Source organism: Heterodontus francisci, chromosome 34 (assembly GCF_036365525.1).
Source record: "Heterodontus francisci isolate sHetFra1 chromosome 34, sHetFra1.hap1, whole genome shotgun sequence".
Classification (NCBI taxonomy): domain Eukaryota; kingdom Metazoa; phylum Chordata; class Chondrichthyes; order Heterodontiformes; family Heterodontidae; genus Heterodontus; species Heterodontus francisci.
This window is the reverse complement of record NC_090404.1, coordinates 36,547,407-36,568,403: the sequence shown is the minus strand read 5'-3', so window position 1 is coordinate 36,568,403 and position 20,997 is coordinate 36,547,407. Positions and strand designations below refer to the sequence as shown.

The 20,997-nt window shown below is 46.7% G+C and overlaps 1 long non-coding RNA gene across 1 annotated transcript; it reads right to left on the bottom strand.

Moving 5' to 3' along the window:
- Positions 1-20,288, bottom strand: LOC137349375 (uncharacterized). The gene is made up of 3 exons (XR_010969365.1): positions 20,075-20,288; positions 9,046-9,169; positions 1-1,108 (listed from the first exon to the last, which is right to left on the bottom strand). It is a non-coding gene; the product is annotated as an uncharacterized lncRNA (long non-coding RNA).
- Positions 20,289-20,997: the final 709 nt, after the last annotated feature.

Sequence of the window (20,997 nt, the reverse complement as noted above, 5' to 3'; positions counted from 1 at the left end):
CTTTGTGCAATTATATGCTTTTCCTTTAATTTTGATATGACCTTTAACATTTCTAGTAAACCATCGACAGTGGGTCCTCCCCACTCCGACTCCTGTTCACACTGAGAATCCCAGGGTGGAGAGCTGGGATATCCTGTCTCAAAACACAGTCACAGAGACACAGCATCATTTACAGCACAGAACAAGGCCATTTGGCCCATCAATTCCATGTCAGCTCTCCAGGGAGCAATCCGCTCAGTCCCACTGCCCCACATGAGCCCATAGCCCTGCAAGTTTATTTCCTTCAAGTGACCATCCAGTTTCCTTTGAAAATCATTGATTATTTCCACTTCCACCACACACATTGGCAGCGAGTTCCAGGTCAGAACCACTTGCTGCAGAAGAAGTTCTTCCTCACATTCCTGCTGCAACTCTTCCTCAAAACCTTCAATCTGTGTTCCCTAGTTCTTGTACCATTAGTTCATGGGAACAGTTTTTCTTTGTCTAATTTATCTAAGTCTGTCAGAATCTGGTACATTTCGATGAAATTTTCCCTCAATCTCCTTTGCTCCAAGGAGAACAACCCCAACTTCTCCAACCTACACTTGTGAACTCTCTGCTGTGTCAGCAGGTGGGATAACTGAGTGAATCCCTTCCCACACAGAGCAGGTGAACGGCCCCTCCCCAGTGTGACTGAGTTAATGAATATCCAGCTTTGATGGAGAACCGAATCCCTTCCCACAGTCCCCACATTTCCATGGTTTCTCCGTGGTGAGGGTGTCCTTGTGTCTCTCCAGGTTGGATGATCAGTTGAAGCCTCGTCCACACACAGAACATGTGTACAGTTTCTCCCCGCTGTGAATGGTGATGTTTTCTCAGGCTGTGTAACTGGTTAAAACTCTTTCCACAGTCAGTCACTGGAACACCCTCACTCGGGTGTGTGTGTGTGTCTCGGTGCTTCTTCAGTCACACTGATGTTTGAAATCTTTTCCCAGGCAGAACAGAAACATTTCTCCTTCCACATTCAAAGGCCGATGATATTCAGGTCCTGATGAATCGAGTGACTGTCAGATCTTGATGCGATGTTTGGTTTTAATTTCCCGTCAGTAAATCCTCCCCTTCTAATACCCTGTAAAAGGAGTTTACAAAAGTCAGCACTGTCAGTCCAGGATAGAAATTCAGAACAGACAGTTCTAGTTTCTATGGAACATTCTTTCCTCTCGTTTCCCCCAAACATGTGGTCCATTCAAACTAAAAGAAGCCAAATTAAGCAACAAATTGTAACAGAAGCAAAGGGAACCTTCCCAACTAAACCAGAACATTGCTCCCAGTGTCCACAAGACACTCTGTATCCTGAGGTGTCCACCGGTTGCAGAAGGCCACCCTGGCACAGACAAGACCACGGAAGACAGGGCAGCAGCTAAAGTGACACACCCACTCCGAGCATGGTCCCTGTACATCCTGGACCTACACATTGCTTCTCAGCCTGAGCGAGAGGGAGAGAGAGATGGAGAAGGTGAGAACTGAGTGTTTAAATATACAAGATAGATACAAACCTGGGTGGGTTTGGGGTGGATGAGGTGAGGGAGGGGAGGGCATTGGGGGGACTGGGGGGTTTTGGAAGGGCAGGTGATCGAAAGGGCTGTGGGTGTGGGTGGTGTTTTAACCAGGCCCAAGAGCAGGTCCCGGAAAAGATCCTCCAAACTCCCCACCCCACCTCCACACCGAGTGGCCAGAGATTAGGAGAATGGGGTTAAACTGTAACCAAGGCCATTGATAAGGTCCCACAAGGCAGACTGGTCATGAAAATAAAAGCAAAACAGCAAGTTGGCGTCAAAATTGACTCAGAGGCAGGAAGCAAAGAGTAATGGTTGATGAGTGTTTGTGTGACTGGAAGGCTGTTTTCAGTGAGGTTCTGCAGGGATCAGTACTCGGTCCTTTGCTTTTTGATCTATATATCCATGGCTTGTACTTGAATGTAGGGGTTTGATTAAAAAGTTTGCAGATGATACAAAAATTGACCATGTGGTTGATAATGAAGAAGAAAGCTGTAAACTGCAGGAAGATATCAATGGACTGGTCAGGTGGGCAGAATAGTGACAAATGGAATTCAATCCGGACAAGTGTGAGGTAATGCATTTGGAGACAGCTAACAAGGCAAGGGAATACACAATAAATGGTAGGATATTGAGAAGTATAAAGGAACAGAGGGACCTTGGAGTGCACGTTCACAGAACCTTGAATATGGCTGGGCAGGTAGATAAGGCGTAAGGGATACTTGCCTTTATTAGCCAAGGCAGAGAATATAAGAGCATGAAGGTTCTGCTGAAAATGTATAAAACACTGGTTAGGACACAGCTGGAGGACTGTGTACAGTTCTGGTCACCGCACTGCAGGAAAGATGTGGTTGTATTGGAGACGGTACAGAGGAGATTTACAAGGATGTTGTCTGGATTGGAGAATTTTAGTTCTGAGGAAATATTGGATAGGTGAGGGTTGTTTTCTTTGGAATAGAGGAGGCTGAAAGGAGACCGAATTGAAGTGCAGAAAATGATGAGGGGTCTCGATAGAGTGGATAGGAAGGACCTATTCCCCTTGGCTGAGGGGTCCATAACCAGGGGCACAGTTTTTGGGTAAGAGGTAGGAAATTTAAAAGGGATTTGAGGGGAAATGTTTTCAGCCAGAGGGCGGTGGGGATCTGCAACTCACTGCCTGGGAAGGTGGTAGAGGCAGAAAGCTTCAAAACAATTAAAAAGTACTTGGATATGCAAGTGAAGTGCCCTAACCTACAAGGGTATTGTTACGACCGAGTGCTCAAGTCAAAGCCCCACAATCAAAATATACAGTTTTGATAGTGGTGGGAGAAACACACTGTTGATTCAGTCCCGTCCCTCACAGATCGCCTGACATTTTAAACATTCCAAATTAAAGAAAGATCCAGCCAAATTGTACCATCTATTAACCCACGAATAAGGCTAACCAAACCAGGTGTCTTTAGATCAACAAATTAACTGTTTAATTAGAAAAACTAAATTCTTAAACACTAGGAACATATAAACATTTAAAACAGAAAAAATAGTGTCTTTGCATATTTATGCTCCTGCTGAAGTGAAACCTTCCTATGTGGAATAGTCCAAGGTTGCTTGGAAGTCTTCACAGCCATCTGAACAGGGGGGGTGGGGGGGAGAAAATAAAAGGTTCTTCAACAGTAGAACAGTCCAGTCTAGTTCAGCAGTTGAATTGATGCTGCTCTTTTCCAGCGACAAATTTCAACAATTTCAGTTCAGTCGTGAAAGGAATTGGTTATTTTCTTTTAAGAAAGGAATCTGGCTTGATATCAGAATTCGGGTTTAAATAAACCAAGAGAGAGCTCTCTTTTCCTTCAGTATATGCTGGATGATAATCTGTGTCTGTCTCTGTTAACGGTATCTCAAAAGCCAGTTTTTCAACTAGTTTCAAATGTCAATTGGAAACAATGTATCTCTCGATCTTCAGTCTGAGTGGCTGTATCCCGGGGCAACGAGAATACATTCTTTGACTCAGTCTCTGGAGCTTGTTGCCTGAAAGCAGCACTGCTCCTTTTCCAGCCTTAAAGGCACACTGCATTCTTCTTGGAAAAAAAAATAGAGGATCATAACACTATGGACCAAGAGCTGGAAAGTGGGATTAGGCTGGATGGCTCCTTGTCAGCCAACGAGGACACGATGGGCCGAATGGCCTCCTTCCGTACTGTAAATTTCCAGGATTCTAATTTGAGTAACAGCCCCTTCAGGTAACGATACAGGGGCTGTAACCTCTTACACTGAATATATACATGGCCCATGGACTCTTAAAGGCTGCAAACATCACATGCAGCCTGAGAGTGGGTGAAGCTGCTTAAAACCCTATTGTCCAGGATGCCCCATCTCCTGGGCACTCGGACCCAGTAGGAAACAGAGTTTGTGAGGTCCTGTTCGCTCACTGTGCCCTCACCAAGATGGCTGTGCTTGCACCCTGATCCCGCCCTGTCCACGATGGCGGCCAGTGACCCCTCTCCCCCGGACCTGTCACCGCGAGGTAAACACGGGGCCTCTTGGCCTACCCCAGGTGTATATGAAGCCTCCCAGCCCACCCATGGCTCCAATTCCTCCCCTGTACCCACAATCTCCTCTCGCCTCCCGATCCACCTGGTCCATCTCAGTCCATCTCCATTACCTACGCTGGACATGCTCAGTGCACAGTTCGATCCCACGCCAATGCACTCAGCCCCTGTGGTCATTGAAAAGGGACTGACCCTTATCACGGGAGTCCTGGGTAATGAATCCTCCACTGAAAGCTCCAAATATTGAATGGATGATTTTGTGTCATCCCATTGAGATCAGGGCCAGAGAGACAATGGAGAAAATTATTAAATAAATTATACAGAAACCCGAGTGCCCGGGACATCAACTATAGTGTGAAGTACACTGGGAATTCTGTTCTTCACCCACATTTGGACTCAGGAATTAGAGGGATGTTTTCATAACTTGTAGTTGACACCAAACTGGATGATAGAACTAATAATGAGGAGGAGTGCATTGAAATCCAGGAAGACAGAAACAGGCTGGCAGACTGGACAGATAAATGGGAAATGAAATTTAACATAGTGAAATGTGAACTGGTTCATTGTGGGAGGAGGAATAAGGAGGCCAGTTATTGGTTAGAATGTAAGAACTTAAATGGAGCAGAGGAGCAAAGAGATCTGGGAACAGAGTCACATAAATCACTAAAAGGAGCAACACAAGTGGATAAGAGAGCAAAGAAAGAGCTGATGTTCTTTTCTCGAGGAATACAATGTAACAGCAGGGAGGGAATGTTAAATTTATAGAGAACCTGACTTAGAAGGACTGTGAGCAGTTCTGGTCTCCAGATTAAGAAAGGATATTGAAGAAAGTGCAGAATAGATTTACAAAGATGTCACCAGAGAGGATGTTACTATCCAGCAAGATTGAGCAGGCTGGGGCTCCTTTCTCTGGAAAAGAGAAGACTAGGAGGAGATCTAATAGAGGTCTTTAAAATTGTCAGTCAGAACAAGGGGGCAGCAATATAATACAGACATTAACAGGTCAAATAGAGAACTTAGGAGGAATTTCTCTACTCAGAGTGGTGAGAATGTGGAACTCACTGCCATGTGGAGTGGTTGAAGGTGATAACAATGATGTGTTTAAGGGGATGCTCAATACATTTATGAGGGAGAAGGGAATAGAGGGATATGGGGACAGAGTGGGACAAGGTAATCAGATTGGGAGGAGGCTCATGTGGATTATAAACAGCAGCACAGACTAGTGGGGCTGAACGGCCTGTTTCTGGGCTGTATTTCTGTGCACAGTCAGCCTGGGTGGATTAATGCTCAGGTTCACTGGGCCCAGGGGTGGATTAATGAAAGTTCTGGCTCTATGTTTTAGACGATGCTGCCGAGTACTGCAGGTGATAGGGTAGAGAGAGAGAAACTCTTCTCCATCAGTTTCAATTAATATCTTGAAAAGTTTAATCAAATCACCCCTTAATCTTCCGAATTCCAGGGACTACAACCCTCACAGTGAGGTGAATCATTCTGGCAGAAGGAATAGGGAGAGGCAACAAACACTTACCGGTACAGTTCTAAAGAGTTTACAGGGATAGAGGGACCTGAGGGTTCATGTGCAGAGATCACTGAAAGTGGAAGGATGTATTGAGGGAACAGCTGGCAAAGCAAATGGGATCTTGGGCCTCATAAATAGAGCTATTGAACACAAAAGGAAGGAAGTTTTGCTGAACATTTATAAAGCTCTGGTTAGGCCACAACTAGAGTATTGCATCCAGTTCTGGTCACCACACTTTAGGAAGGATGTGAAGGTCCTTGAGAGGGTGCAGAGATTTATCAGAATGGTTCCTGAGATGAGAGAATTTAACTACAAGGTTAGGTTGGAGGAGCTGGTGTTGTTCTCCTTGGAGCAAAGGAGATTGAGGGGAGATCTGATAGAGGTGTTGAAAATGATGACAGGTTAAGATAAGGCAGACCAAGAAAAGCTGTTCCCATTAGCTGATGATACAAGGATTAGTGGACACAGATTCAGGTTTTGAGATACAGGAGGGATGTGAGGAAGCAGTTTTTTTACACAGTGAGTGGTAATGACCTGGAACTCACTGCCTATGAGGGTGGTGGAAGTGGAGACGATCAATGATTACAAATGGAAATTGGATAGACACTTGAGGGAAATAAACCTGCAGGACTACGGGAATAGAGATGTAGAGGAAAGGATAGCGAAGATGATTCTCGACAGGGGCGAGAGTAACAGGGTTGTTGTTATGGGGGACTTCAACTTTCCAAATATCGACTGGAAATACTATAGTGCGAGTACTTTAGATGGGTCAGTTTTTGTCCAGTGTGTGCAGGAGGGTTTTCTGACACAGTATGAAGACAGGCCAACCAGGGGCGATGCCACATTGGATTTGGTACTGGGTAATGAACCCGGCCAGGTGTTAGATTTAGATGTAGGTGAGCACTTTGGTGATAGTGATCACAATTCGGTTAGGTTTACCTTAGCGATGGGCAGGGACAGGCATATACCGCAGGGCAAAAACTATAGCTGGGGGAAAGGAAATTATGATGCGATTAGGCAAGATTTAGGATGCATAGGATGGGGAAGGAAACTGCAGGGGATGGGAACAATCGAAATGTGGAGCTTATTCAAGGAGCAGCTACTGCGTGTCCTTGATAAGTATGTACCTGTGAGGCAGGGAGGAAGTTGTCGATCGAGGGAGCCGTGGTTTGCTAAAGAAGTTGAAGCGCTTGTCAAGAGGAAGAAGGCGGCTTATGTTAGGATGAGACGTGAAGGCTCAGTTAGGGCGCTTGAGAGGTCCAAGCTAGCCAGGAAGGATCTAAAGTGAGAGCTAAGAAGAGCAAGGAGAGGACACGAGAAGTCATTGACGGATAGGATCAGGGAAAACCCTAAGGCTTTCTATAGGTATATCAGGAATAAAAGAATGACTAGAGTTAGATTAGGGCCAATCAAGGATAGTAGTGGGAAGTTGTGTGTGGAATCAGAGGAGATAGGGGAAGTGTTAAATGAATATTTTGCGTCAGTATTTACAGTGGAGAAAGAAAATGTTGTCGAGGAGAAGACTGAGATTCAGGCTACTCGGCTAGATGGGATTGAGGTTCATAAGGAGGAGGTGTTATCAATTTTGGAAAGTGTGTAAATAGATAAGTCCCCTGGGCCAGATGGGATTTATCCTAGGATTCTCTGGGAAGCTAGGGAGGAGATTGCAGAGCCTTTGTCCTTGATCTTTATGTCGTCATTGTCGACAGGAATAGTGCCGGAAGACTGGAGGATAGCAAATGTTGTCCCCTTGTTCATGAAGGGGAGTAGAGACAGCCCTGGTAATTATAGACCTGTGAGCCTTACTTCGGTTGTGGGTAAAATGTTGGAAAAGGTTATAAGAGACAGGATTTATAATCATCTTGAAAAGAATAAGTTCATTAGTGATAGTCAGCACGGTTTTGTGAAGGGTAGGTCGTGCCTCACAAACCTTATTGAGTTTTTCGAGAAGGTGACCAAACAGGTGGATGAGGGTAAAGCAGTGGATGTGGTGTATATGGATTTCAGTAAGGCGTTTGATAAGGTTCCCCACGGTAGGCTATTGCAGAAAATATGGAAGTATGGGGTTGAAGGTGATTTAGAGCTTTGGATCAGAAATTGGCTAGCTGAAAGAAGACAGAGGGTGGTGGTTGATGGCAAATGTTCATCCTGGATTTTAGTGACTAGTGGTGTACCGCAAGGATCTGTTTTGGGGCCACTGCTGTTTGTCATTTTTATAAATGACCTGGAAGAGGGTGTAGAAGGGTGGGTTAGTAAATTTGCGGATGACACTAAGGTCGGTGGAGTTGTGGATAGTGCCGAAGGATGTGGTAGGGTACAGAGGGACATAGATAGGCTGCAGAGCTGGGCTGAGAGATGGCAAATGGCGTTTAATGCGGAAAAGTGCGAGGTGATTCACTTTGGAAGGAGTAACAGGAATGCAGAGTACTGGGCTAATGGGAAGATTCTTGGTAGTGTAGATGAACAGAGAGATCTTGGTGTCCAGGTGCATAAATCCCTGAAGGTTGCTACCCAGGTTAATAGGGCTGTTAAGAAGGCATATGGTGTGTTAGCTTTTATTAGTAGGGGGATCGAGTTTCGGAGTCACGAGGTCATGCTGCAGCTGTACAAAACTCTGGTGAGACCGCACCTGGAGTATTGCGTGCAGTTCTGGTCACCGCATTATAGGAAGGATGTGGAAGCTTTGGAAAGGGTGCAGAGGAAATTTACTAGGATGTTGCCTGGTATGGAGGGAAGGTCTTACGAGGAAAGGCTGAGGGACTTGAGGTTGTTTTCGTTGGAGAGAAGGAGGAGGAGAGGTGACTTAATAGAGACATATAAGATAATCAGAAGGTTAGATAGGGTGGATAGTGAGAGTCTTTTTCCTTGGATGGTGATGGCAAACACGAGGGGACATAGCTTTAAGTTGAGGGGTGATAGATATAGGACAGATGTCAGTGGTAGTTTCTTTACTCAGAGAGTAGTGGAGGCGTGGAACGCCCTGCCTGCAACAGTAGTAGACTCGCCAACTTTAAGGGCATTTAAGTGGTCATTGGATAGACATATGGATGAAAATGGAATAGTGTAGGTCAGATGGTTTCACAGGTCTGCGCAACATCGAGGGCCGAAGGGCCTGTACTGCGCTGTAATGTTCTAATTCTAATAAAAAAGAGTGGGGGAATGGGACTGACCGGTTTGTTCTACGGAGAGCTGGGATGGAATCAAAAAGCTCAATGTCCTCCTTCTGTGCTGTAATGACTGATTCACTTGTGTAATCTCTCCTCGTAATTTAACCCTTCGAGTCCAGGTATTATTCAGGTAAATCTACACTGCACTCCCTCCAAGGCCATTATATCCTTCCGAAGGTGTGGTACCCAGAACTGAACACAATACTCCAGGTGTGGTCTAACCAGGGCTTTGTGTATCTCAGTGCTTTTCCACTCTCACTGATACCTGAAATCTTTTCCCACAGACAGAACAGACAAACCTTTCTCCTTCCACATTCAAAGGCCGATGATATTCAGGTCCTGATGTATCGAGTGACTCTGTCAGATCTTGATGTGATGTTTGGCTCGAGATTCCCCATCTGCATATCCCCTGCTTCTAAGCCCCTGTAAAAGGAGTTTACAAAAACCATCACTGTCAGTCCAGGATAGAAATTCACAACATTCTCTCCTCCTGCTTCCTGGCCCAGGATGACTGTACATGCACCCTGCTGTACATTGTCCTGAGGGAGGCCACACACCAGCCTGGATTCACGTCTGCGGCTGCAGAAACGCCTGTGTATTCCCCGATCAAATCTCCTATCACTATTGCTCATTCAGTCAGCTTTGTGACCCTCTGTGAAGCTGATCCAACTGTGCTGCCATGGCCTTGACTCTGGCTGCACTCCTTAGATGAACCATCACTTTCATCAGTATTCAGAACTGAATACTGGTTGGTGAGATGCACTCAGGGTTCTCCTGCATTCCCTGCCCGTTTCTTCTTGATTGTCAGTTGGCCACCCATTGCCTCTCTCCCTGCATACTCTTAAGCTGCAGGGTGACCATATCTAAAAACGTGCTATCCACAAATCTCTCACCTCATGGTTGCACCGCAGTGACACCAGCTCCAGTTCATGCTCCGAAAACTGGAGCTCGAGCTGCTGCAACTTGTTTTATCTTCATCCATGTGATGTGGGTGTTGCTGGCTCGGCCAGTATTTATTGTCCATCCCAAACTGCCCTTGACAACTGAGAGGCTCGCTCGGCCATTTCAGAGGGCATTTCAGAGTCAGCCACATTGCTGTGGATCTGGAGTCACATGTAGGCCAGACCAGGTAAGGACAGCAGATTTCCCATCTCATGAACCAGATGGCTTTTTAATTGCAGATTTATTAATTGAATTTAAATGTCACCATCTGCCGTGGTGGGATTCGAACCCATGTTCCAGTGACATTACCCCGATGTCACCACCTCCCCCAATGATACTTCCTACACAAATGGTTATCTGGAGTTGGCACATTACACAGGATGTGCACTCCAGAGGTCGGAGCAGCCCCACCATTGGCAGGAATTTGGGACTTGTAACTGCAAAGGCTTTTGTCATCAAAAAGGACTGTGTAATGTATCAGTGTGGTGTGAGATAGTCAAGTGTTGAATAAGTAAAGAAAATATCTTTGTAAATAGCTGACACCACAATTTACAATCAAAGTGCTATTTAGATAATTGTGGATTTATTTTAGTTTAGTTATTAAAACAAAAGACTGAAAATGTGAAATCTTGTGTAATTTATTAGTGTGGTCTGGGGATTCATATCTCATATTTTTCATATTGACAATCTGTGAGGTCGTAACAACTGGAAAGTGTGATGAACAGATACAATGGGCGGAATGGCCTCCTCCTGTGCTGGAAATAGAGTCAGAGAGTTAGACAGCACAGAAACAGGCCCTTCGGCCCATCATGTCCGTGCCGGTCATCAAGCACCTAACTATTCTAATCCCATTTTCCAGCACTTGGCCCATAGTCTTGTCTGCTATGGTGTTTCAAGTGCTCATCTAAATACATGTTAAATGTTGTGAGGGTTCCTGCCTCTACCACCTCTTCAGGCAGTGCTTTTCAGATTCCAACCACCCTCTGGGTGAAATTTTTTTTTTCCCCACAAATCCTCTCTAAACCTCCTGCCCCTTACCTTAAAATCAATGTCTCCTGGTTATTGACACCTCCACGAAGGGAAAAAGTTTCTTCCTATCTAACCTATCAATGCCCCTCATAAATTTGAATACCTCAATCATGTCCCCCTTCAGCCTTCTCTGCTCTAACGAAAACAACCCCAGCCTTTTCAGTCTCTCTTCATACCTGAAATGCTCCAGCCCAGGCAACATCCTTGTGATACTTCTCTGCACCCTCTCCAGTGCAATCACATCCTTCCTACAGTGTGGTGCCTAGAACTGTACACAGTACTCCAGCTGTGGCCTAACTAGCGTTTTATACAGTTCCACCATAACCTCCCTGCTCTTATATTCTATGCCTCAGCTGATAAAGGCAAGTATCCCATATGCCTTCCTAACCACCTTATCTAACTGTGCTGCTGCCTTCAGTGATCTATGGACAAGTACACCAAGGCCCCTCTGACCCTCTGTACTTCCTCGGGTCCTACCATCCATTGTATATTCCCTTGCCTTGTTAGCCCTCCCAAAATGCATCACCTCACACTTCTCAGGATTAAATTCCATTTGCCACTGCTCTGCCCATCTTACCAGCCCATCTATATCATCCTGTAATCTAAGGCTTTCCTCCTCACTATTTACGACACCACCAATTTTCATGTCAACTGCGAATTTACTTATCATGCCTCCTATATTCACATCTAAATCATTAATGTACACTACAAACAGTAAGGGTCCCAGTACCGATCCCTGCTGTACACCACTGACTCAGGTTTCCACTCGCAAAAACAATCCTCGACCATCACCCTCTGCCTCCTGCCACTCAGCCAATTTTGGATCCAATTTGCCAAATTGCCCTGGATCCCATGGGCTCTGACCTTCTTAACCACTCTCCCATGTGGGACCTTATCAAAAGCTTACTGAAATCCATGCAGACTACATCAACTGCTTTACCCTCATCTACACACCTAGTCACTGCCTTGAAAAATTGAATCAAGTTAGTTAGACACGATCTCCCCCTAACAAAGCCATGCTGACTATCCCTGATTAATCCCTGCCTCTCCAAGTGGAGATTAATCCTGTCCCTCAGAATTTTTTCCAATGTTTTCCCAACCACTGATGTTAGACTCACTGGCCTGTAAGTACCTGGTTTATCCCTGCTACCCTTCTTGATAATGGCACCACATTCGTAGTCCTCCAGTCCTCTGGTACCTCTCCTGTGACCAGAGAGGATCTGAAAATTTATGTCAGAGCCCTTGCTCTCTCCTCCCTTGCCACACATAACAGCCTGGGATTCATCTCATCTGGGAGTGGGGATTTATCCACTTTTAAGCCCGCTGAAACAGCTAATACTTCCTCACTTTCAATGCTAATATGTTCAAGTGTATCACAATCCCCCTCCCTGATCTCTACACCTACATCATCCTTCTCCATAGTGAACACAGATGCAAAGTAATCATTTAAAACCTCACCTATGTCCTCCGGCTCCACACACAGATTGGCACTTTGGTCCCTAATGGGCCCCACTCTTTCACTGCTTATCCTCTTGCCCTTAATATACTTAGAAAATGCCTTAGCGTTTTCCTTGATCTTGCCCGCCAGCGTTTTTTCATGCCCCCTCTTTGCTCTCCTAATTACTTTTTTTTGTACCCCCCCCCCCACCCCCAAACTACACTTTCTATACTCCTCCAGGTCCTCTGCTGTTTTCAGCACTTTGAATCTGGCATAAGCCTCCTTTTTTTTTTCTGATCCAATCCTCTAGATCCCTTGACATCCAGGTTTTCCCTGGACTTGTTGGTCCTACCCTTCACCTTTACGGGTACATGTTGCCTCTGAACCCTCACTATTTCCTCTTTGAATGACTCGCACTGGTCTGATGCAGACTTTCCTACAAGTAGCTGCTCCCAGTCCACTTTGGCCAGATCCTGTTTTATCATATTGAACTCGGCCTTCCCCCAATTCAGTACTTTTATTTCCAGCCCGCCTTTGTCTTTTTCTTACAGAATTATGGTCACTATCCCCGAAATGCTCCCCCACTGACACTTCTACCACTTGTCCAGCATCATTCCCTAGGATTAGGTCCAGTACTGCGCCTTTTCTTGTTGCACTTTCTCGGTACTGGCTCAAAAAAGTCTCCTGTATATATTTTAAGAACTCCGCCCCCTTTAAGTCTTTTACACTCAGACCATCCCAGTTGATATCAGGTAAGTTGAAATCCCCTATTATTACTCCATTATTTTTACACCTCTCTGAGATTTGCCTACATATCTGCTCCTCTATCTCTCCCTGACTGTTTGGAGGCCTGCAGTACACTCCCAGCCAAGTGATTGCCCCCTTTTTGTTTTCAAGTTCTACTCATCTGGCCTCATTTGAAGAACCTTCTCAGATATCATCCCTCCTTCGACAGGTTTGCATCTTCCTGCAATGAATTTGACCTAACCATCAGCCTCAAGAAAACGAACATCATGGGGCAGGACGTCAGAAATGCTCCATCCATCAATATTGGCGACCACGCTCTGGAAGTGGTTCAAGAGTTCACCTACCTAGGCTCAACTATCACCAGTAACCTGTCTCTAGATGCAGAAATCAACAAGCGCATGGGTAAGGCTTCCACTGCTATGTCCAGACTGGCCAAGAGAGTGTGGGAAAATGGCGCACTGACACGGAACACAAAAGTCCGAGTGTATCAGGCCTGTGTCCTCAGTACCTTGCTCTACGGCAGCGAGGCCTGGACAACGTATGCCAGCCAAGAGCGACGTCTCAATTCATTCCCTCTTCGCTGCCTTCGGAGAATACTTGGCATCAGGTGGCAGGACTATATCTCCAACACAGAAGTCCTTGAAGCGGCCAACACCCCCAGCTTATCCACACTACTGAGTCAGCGGCGCTTGAGATGGCTTGGCCATGTGAGCCGCATGGAAGATGGCAGGATCCCCAAAGACACATTGTACAGCGAGCTCGCCACTGGTATCAGACCCACCGGCCGTCCATGTCTCCGCTAGAAAGACGTCTGCAAACTCGACATGAAATCGTGTGACATTGATCACAAGTCGTGGGAGTCAGTTGCCAGCATTCGCCAGAGCTGGCGGGCAGCCATAAAGACAGGGCTAAATTGTGGCGAGTCGAAGAGACTTAGTAGTTGGCAGGAAAAAAGACAGAGGCGCAAGGGGAGAGCCAACTGTGCAACAGCCCCGACAAACAAATTTCTCTGCAGCACCTGTGGAAGAGCCTGTCACTCCAGAATTGGCCTTTATAGCCACTCCAGGCGCTGCTTCACAAACCACTGACCACCTCCAGGCGCGTATCCATTGTCTCTCGAGATAAGGAGGCCCAAAAGAAGAAAGAAAATAAAGAAACTGCAGTAATTGACTCCTTGATCAACAGTGCAATGCGAGCGCCTCTTTTATCCCTTCTCCTGTCACACCTGAAGATTCTATAGCCTGGAATATTGAGCTGCCAGTCCTGCCCTTCCCTCAACCATCTCTGTGATAGCAACTATATCATAATCACATGTGCTAATCAAAGTCCTCAATTCATCTGTCTTGCATTAAAATAAATGCAATCCAGCCTTGCATTTGTCACTTGTGCCTTAACAGGTCTATATTTGCTCTGCCTAACAGACTGACTCAGTTTCTCTTCGAGATTTGACTGAGCATCACCCACTCCTATACCTCCACTCTGTATCCCATTCCTCTGCCAAATGTGTTGAAACTGCCCCCAACAGCACTCGTAAACCTCCCAGCAAGGATGTTCGTCCAACTTGTACAGGTCCCACCTTTGCCAGAAACAGACCCAGTGATCCAGGTAGCTAAAGCCCTCCCTCCTGCACCATCTCTTCAGCCACGCATTCATCTGCTCTATCCTCCTATTCCTATACTCACTAGCATGTGGCACTGGAGTAATCCAGAGATTACAACCTTTGAGGTCCTGCTTTTTAATCTGCTACCTAGCTCCCTAAATTCTTGTTTCAGGTCTTCATCCTCTTTTTACCTCCGTCGTTGATACCAATGTGTTCCACGACCTCTGACTATTCGCCACCCCTTCAGAATGTCTTGCAGCCATTCCGTGACTATCTTGACCCTCGCACCAGGGAGGCAACATACCATCCTGAAGTCACGTTTGTGGCCACAGAAATGCCTATCTGTATCCCTTACGATAGAATCCATTATCAGTATAGTTCTTCCAGTCCTTTTCCTCCCCTGCTGTGCAACAGAGCCATGCGTGGTACCACAAACTTGGCTGTTGCTGCTTTCCCCTGTGAGGTCATTCCACCCAACAGTATCCAAAGTGGTCTATCTGTTTGAGAGGGGGATGGCCACAGGGGACTCCTGCACTACCTGCCTGTGCCTAGTACTCCATCTGGTGGTCACCCATCTCATTTCTGCCTGTGCAGCCATTACCTGCAGTGTGACCACCTCTCTAAATGTGCTATCCACAACGTCCTCAGCATCGCGGATGCTCCACAGTGAATCCACCTGCAGCTCCAGCTCCATAATGCGGGTAGTCAGTAGCTGCAGCTGGATCCACTTCCTGCACACATGGTCGTCAGGGACACTGGAAGCATCTCTGATTTCCCACATCGCGCAGGAGGAGCATATCACGGGGCTGAGCTCTCCTGCCATGACTTACCTTTAGATTAATTAGTTACTCCCTTTAAAAAATATTCATTACACTAGAGGCTTGTTCTACTCCAAACACTACCCACGACAATCTAAATTACTCTAATTGAAAAAAAACACACTCTTCGAACTCACTTTATCACTCGAGGTCTTTTTTCAAACAAAAAACAACTTTCCCCTTATTTTTTAAAGCTAATTAAATTGACTAACAGTTGTTAATTACCCAACCAATCACAAACAAAGAACAAAGAACAGTTCAGCACAGGAACAGGCCATTCGGCCCTCCAAGCCTGCGTCAATCTTGATGCCTGCCGAAACTAACATCTTCTGCACTTCCGGGGCCCATATCGCTCTATTCCCTTCCTATTCAAATATTTGTCAAGATGTCTCTTAGACGTCGCTATCGTATCTGCTTCCACCACCTCCCCTGGCAGCAAGTTCCAGGCACTCACCACCCTCTGTGTGAAGAACTTGCCTCGCACATCCCCTCTCAACTTTGCCCCTTGCACCTTCAACCTATGTCCCCTAGTAACTGACTCTTCCACCCTGAGAAAAAGCTTCTGACTATCCACTCTGTCCATGTCGTTCATAACTTTGTAAACCTCTATCATGTCGCCCCTCCACCTCCATCGTTCCAGTGAAAACAATCCGAGTTTTTCCAACCTCTCCTCATAGCCAATGCCCTCCAGACCAGGCAACATCCTGGTAAACCTCCTCTGTACCCTCTCCAAAGCCTCCACGTCCTTCTGGTAGTGTGGTGACCAGAATTGCACACAATATTCTAAGTGTGACCAAACTAAAGTTCTGTACAGCTGCAGCATGACTTGCCAATTTTTATACTCGATGCCCCGACCGATGAAGACATGCATGCCGTATGCCTACTTGACTACCTTATCCACCTGCGTTGCCACTTTCAGTGACCTGTGGACCTGTAAGCCCAGATCTCTCTGCCTGTCAATACTCCTAAGGGTTCTGCCATTTACTGTATACCTCCCACCTGCATTAGACCTTCCAAAATGTATTACCTCACATTTGTCCTGATTAAACACCATCTGCCATTTCTCCGCCCAAGTCTCCAACCGATCTATATCCAGCTGTATCCTCTGATAATCCTCATCATTATCCGCAACTCCACCAACCTTTGTGTCGTCCGCAAACTTACTAATCAGACCAGCTACATTTTCCTCCAAATCATTTATATATACTACAAACAGCAAAGGTCCCAGCACTGATCCCTGCGGAACACCACTAGTCACATCCCTCCATTCAGAAAAACACCCATCCACTGTTCCCCTCTGTCTTCTGTGACTGAGCCAGTTCTGTATCCATCTTGCCAGTTCACCTCTGATCCAGTGTAACTTCACCTTTTGCACCAGTCTGCCATGCGGGACCTTGTCAAAGGCTTTACTAAAGTCCATATAGATAACATCCACTGCCCTTCCTTCATCAATCATCTTCGTCACTTCCTCAAAAAACTCAATCAAATTAGTAAGACACGATCTCCCCTTCACAAAACCATGCTGCCTCTCGCTCATAAATTCGTTTGTTTCCAATGGGAGTAAATCCTGTCCCGAAGAATCCTCTCCAATAGCTTCCCTTCCACTGACGTAAGGCTCACCGGCCTATAATTTCCTGGATTATCCTTGCCACCCTTCTCAAACAAAGCAACAACATTGGCTATTCTCCAGTCCTCTGGGACCTCACCTTTAGCCAATGAGGATGCAAAGATTTCTGTCAAGGTCCCAGCAATTTCTTCCCTTGCCTCCCTCAGTATTCTAGGGTAGATCCCATCAGGCCCTGGGGACTTATCCACCTTAATGCTTTGCAAGACACCCAACACCTCCTCCTTTTTAATAATGAGATGACTGAGACTATCTACACTCCCTTCCCTATTCTCATCATCCACCAAGTCCTTCTCCTTGGTGAATACTGATGCAAAGTACTCATTTAGCACCTCACCCATTTCCTCTGGCTCCACGCATTGATTCCCATCTCTGTCCTGGAGTGGGCCAACCCTTTGCCTGGTTACCCTCTTGCTCTTTATATATGCATAAAAAGCCTTGGGATTTTCCGTAATCCTGTTTGCCAATGACTTTTCATGACCCATTTTCGCCCTCCTAACTCCTTGCTTAAGTTCCTTTCTACTATCTTTATATTCCTCAAGTGCTTCGTCTGTTCCTAGCCTTCCAGCCCTTACAAATGCTTCCTTGTTCTTTTTGACTGGGCTCACAATTTCCCATGTTATCCAAGCTTCCCGAAACTTGCCAAACTTGTCTTTCTTCCTCACAGGAACATGCTGGTCCTGGATTCTAATCAGCTGACGTTTGAAAGACTCCCACATGTCAGATGTTGATTTACCCTCAAACAGCCGCCCCCAAACTAAATTCGTCAGTTCCTGCCTAACATTGTTATAATTAGCCTTCCCCCAATTTAGCACCTTCACCCGAGGACTACTCTTATCCTTATCCACAAGTACCTTAAAACTTATGGAATTATGGTCACTGCTCCCGAAATGCTCCCCCACTGAAACTTCAACCACCTGGCCGGGCTCATTCCCCAATGCCAGATCCAGAATGGCCCCATCCCTAGTTGGACTATCTACATACTGTTTCAAGAAGCCCTCCTGGATGCTCCTCACAAATCCGGCCCCATCCAAGCCCCAAGCACTAAGTGAGTCCCAGTCAATATTGGGGAAGTTAAAATCACCCACCCCTACAACCCTGTTACCTTTACATCTTTCCAAAATCTGTCTACATATGTGCTCCTCTACCTCCCCTGGCTGTTGGGAGGCCTGCAGTAAACCCCCAACATTGTGACTGCACCCTTCCTATTCCTGAGCTCCACCCATATTGCCTCACTGTCTGATCCCTCTGAGGTGTCCTCCCGCAGTACAGCTGTGATATTCTCCTTAACCAGTAATGCAACTCCCCCACCCCTTTTACATCCCCCTCTATCCCACCTGAAGCTTCTAAAGCCTGGAACATTTAGCTGCCAATCCTACCCTTCCCTCAACCAAGTCTCTGTAATAGCAACAACATCATCTTTCCAAGTACTAATCCAATCTCTAAGTTCATCTGCCTTACCTGTTATACTTCTCGCATTGAAACAAATGCACTTCAGCCCACCAGTCCCGCTGTGCTCAACAACATCTCCCTGCCTGCTCTTCCTCTTAGTCCCACTGGCCTTATTTACTATGTCTTCCTCATTTACTTCACTAGCTGTCCTACTGCTCTGGTTCCCACCTCCCTGCCACACTAGTTTAAACCCTCCCGAATGACACTAGCAAACCTTGCAGCCAGGATATTAGTGCCCTTCCAGTTTAGATGCAACCCGTCCTTCTTGTACAGGTCCCATCTTTCCCTGAAGAGAGCCCAATGGTCCAGATATCTGAAACCCTCCCTTCTACACCAGCTGCTCAGCCACGTGTTTAGCTGCACTATCTTCTGATTTCTCGCCTCACTGGCACGTGGCACAGGGAGTAATCCAGAGATTACAACCCAAGAGGTCCTGTTTTTTAACTTAATATTTAACTCCCTAAACTCCCCCTGCAGGACCTCATCACTCTTCCTGCCTATGTCATTGGTACCGATGTGTACCACAACCTCTGGCTGTTCACCCTCCCCCTTCAGAATGCCCTCTGTCCGTTCAGAGACATCCTTGACCCTGGCACCAGGGAGGCAACATACCTTCCTGGAGTCTCTTTCATGTCCACAGAAGCGCCTATCTGTGCCCCTGACTATAGAGTCCCCTATAACTATTACTCTTCTGCACTTTGTCCCTCCTTGCTGAACAACAGTGCCAACCGTGGTGCCACTGCTCTGGCTGCTGCTGTTTTCCCCTGATCGGCCACCCCCCCCCCCAACAGTATCCAAAACGGTATACTTGTTCGAGAGGGGGATAGCCACAGGGGATTCCTGCACTGACTGCCTGCCCCTTCTCGCGATCACCCATCTATCTGCCTGCACTTTGAGTGTAACCACTTCTCTTAAACTCCCGTCTATGACGCTTTCCGTCACCTTGAAAATTTCCCGTGATATCACTAAGTCCTTTTTTTCCCTCTTTCGAGTCTCAGCGCACGCCGAGAGAGACAGGGAGCCTGTCGCCGCTCTGGATCAGCTTCCTCACAGGTCCACCAGTCGTCGCTCCGCTACCAGCTAAGTAAGGGCGTTGAGCCCCGCTCTTTATTTATAGCCTGCCATGTTTTATGTTTTCTATTTTCTATTGCACAGGATGTTCACTGCAGAGGTTGCAGCAGCCCTGCAATTGCTCCAGCTATTAGGTAATAAACTTGCTACTACTAGCGGCACAGTGGTTAGCACCACAGCCTCACAGCTCCAGCGATTCTGGGTTCTCCCTGTGACCGCGTGGGTTTCTGCTGGGTGCTCCGGTTTCCTCCCAAAGCCAAAGATTTGCAGGTTGAACGGTAAATTGGCGATTGTCAATTGCCCCGAGTGCAGGTAGGTGGTGGGGGAATTGAGGGGATGTGGTAGGAATATGGGATTAATGTAGGATTAATATAAATGGCTGGTTGATAGTCGGCACAGACTCGGTGTATCTCTAAATAAGTAAATAATAAACCTCAATACTTAAAAATAAAAGACGGCTCACCGGCTACTCACTTCCCTTCTATTGGTGTCAGTTAAATCTCAGGAAGCTGCCCCTTATTCTGATGAAAACTGGAATGTTTAATTTCCAGCTCCTTGGACAAACTTCCTAATTTTGGAGAAAGGGAAACAAAGTTCCAAAACTTACCAGCCAATCAACTCACAGGCTTCCTGACTCGGTGGAAACGGGAGAAGAAACTGGGAAATGGCGGCTCGGAGACTGAAGTCGCTGCACCATCACTTTAATGCGGCCCCTCCCTTCCCCCGGGGTTCTCGCCGCACGTCCGCCGAACCCGGCGGCTCTGATTCAGGGCCTGAGAGCCGCTGAAACTCGGTGTGACCGAGGCTGCGCTCAGCTTCCGGGAGAGGCACCGCGCATGCTCCGCGGAGACAGGCGGACTCCGTGGGGCGGAGCCTTCTGACGCCTGCGTGTTGCGGTTCTTGGGGTGGAGATAGGCCGTATTTCTTCGCGCGGTGCATTCTGGGCAGTATCGGCTGCCATTTACCAGTCGGAGAATGGACGGGTAGTTCATGGTTCATACTCAGAAAAATAAAATGGGATAAAGCATCAAACATATATTAATGGCGCGTTTGCTGGCAACGTAACCAAATAGGTGCTGCATCACTGGTACATGCGCAAATGCAACCTCATCGACTGAAACGCAACTGTGCCTCAAGCAGCTGCCAGGAGTAAAGATGGCGCTGCTGAAATTGACACAAAACACGACTTCAATCCAAACCGCCTCAATGGTCGCATCCAGGTCCCTGCTCCCTCCCGTGATCGCCGCTTCAATCACCGCATTCAGTTTCATGTTCAATCACAGCTTATCTTCCCCGCTCCCTCCGATGCCCTTTGATTCGTCATTTTCAATGACAATGCGCAGTGCCGAACTGCTTTTCGCGGAAGCGCAATGCCAAGCAGTGTGAGTGATGGCGGCGGACAAGGTCCATGTGAGTTGTGTCACACACTGCACCCCCTTTTCCTCCGAGGATGTTTCACTGGAGTTGTGTTGCTGAGTGTTTCGAAACTCTGTCTGCTAGAGCTGGAGGAGATTATAGAGATAGTGAGGC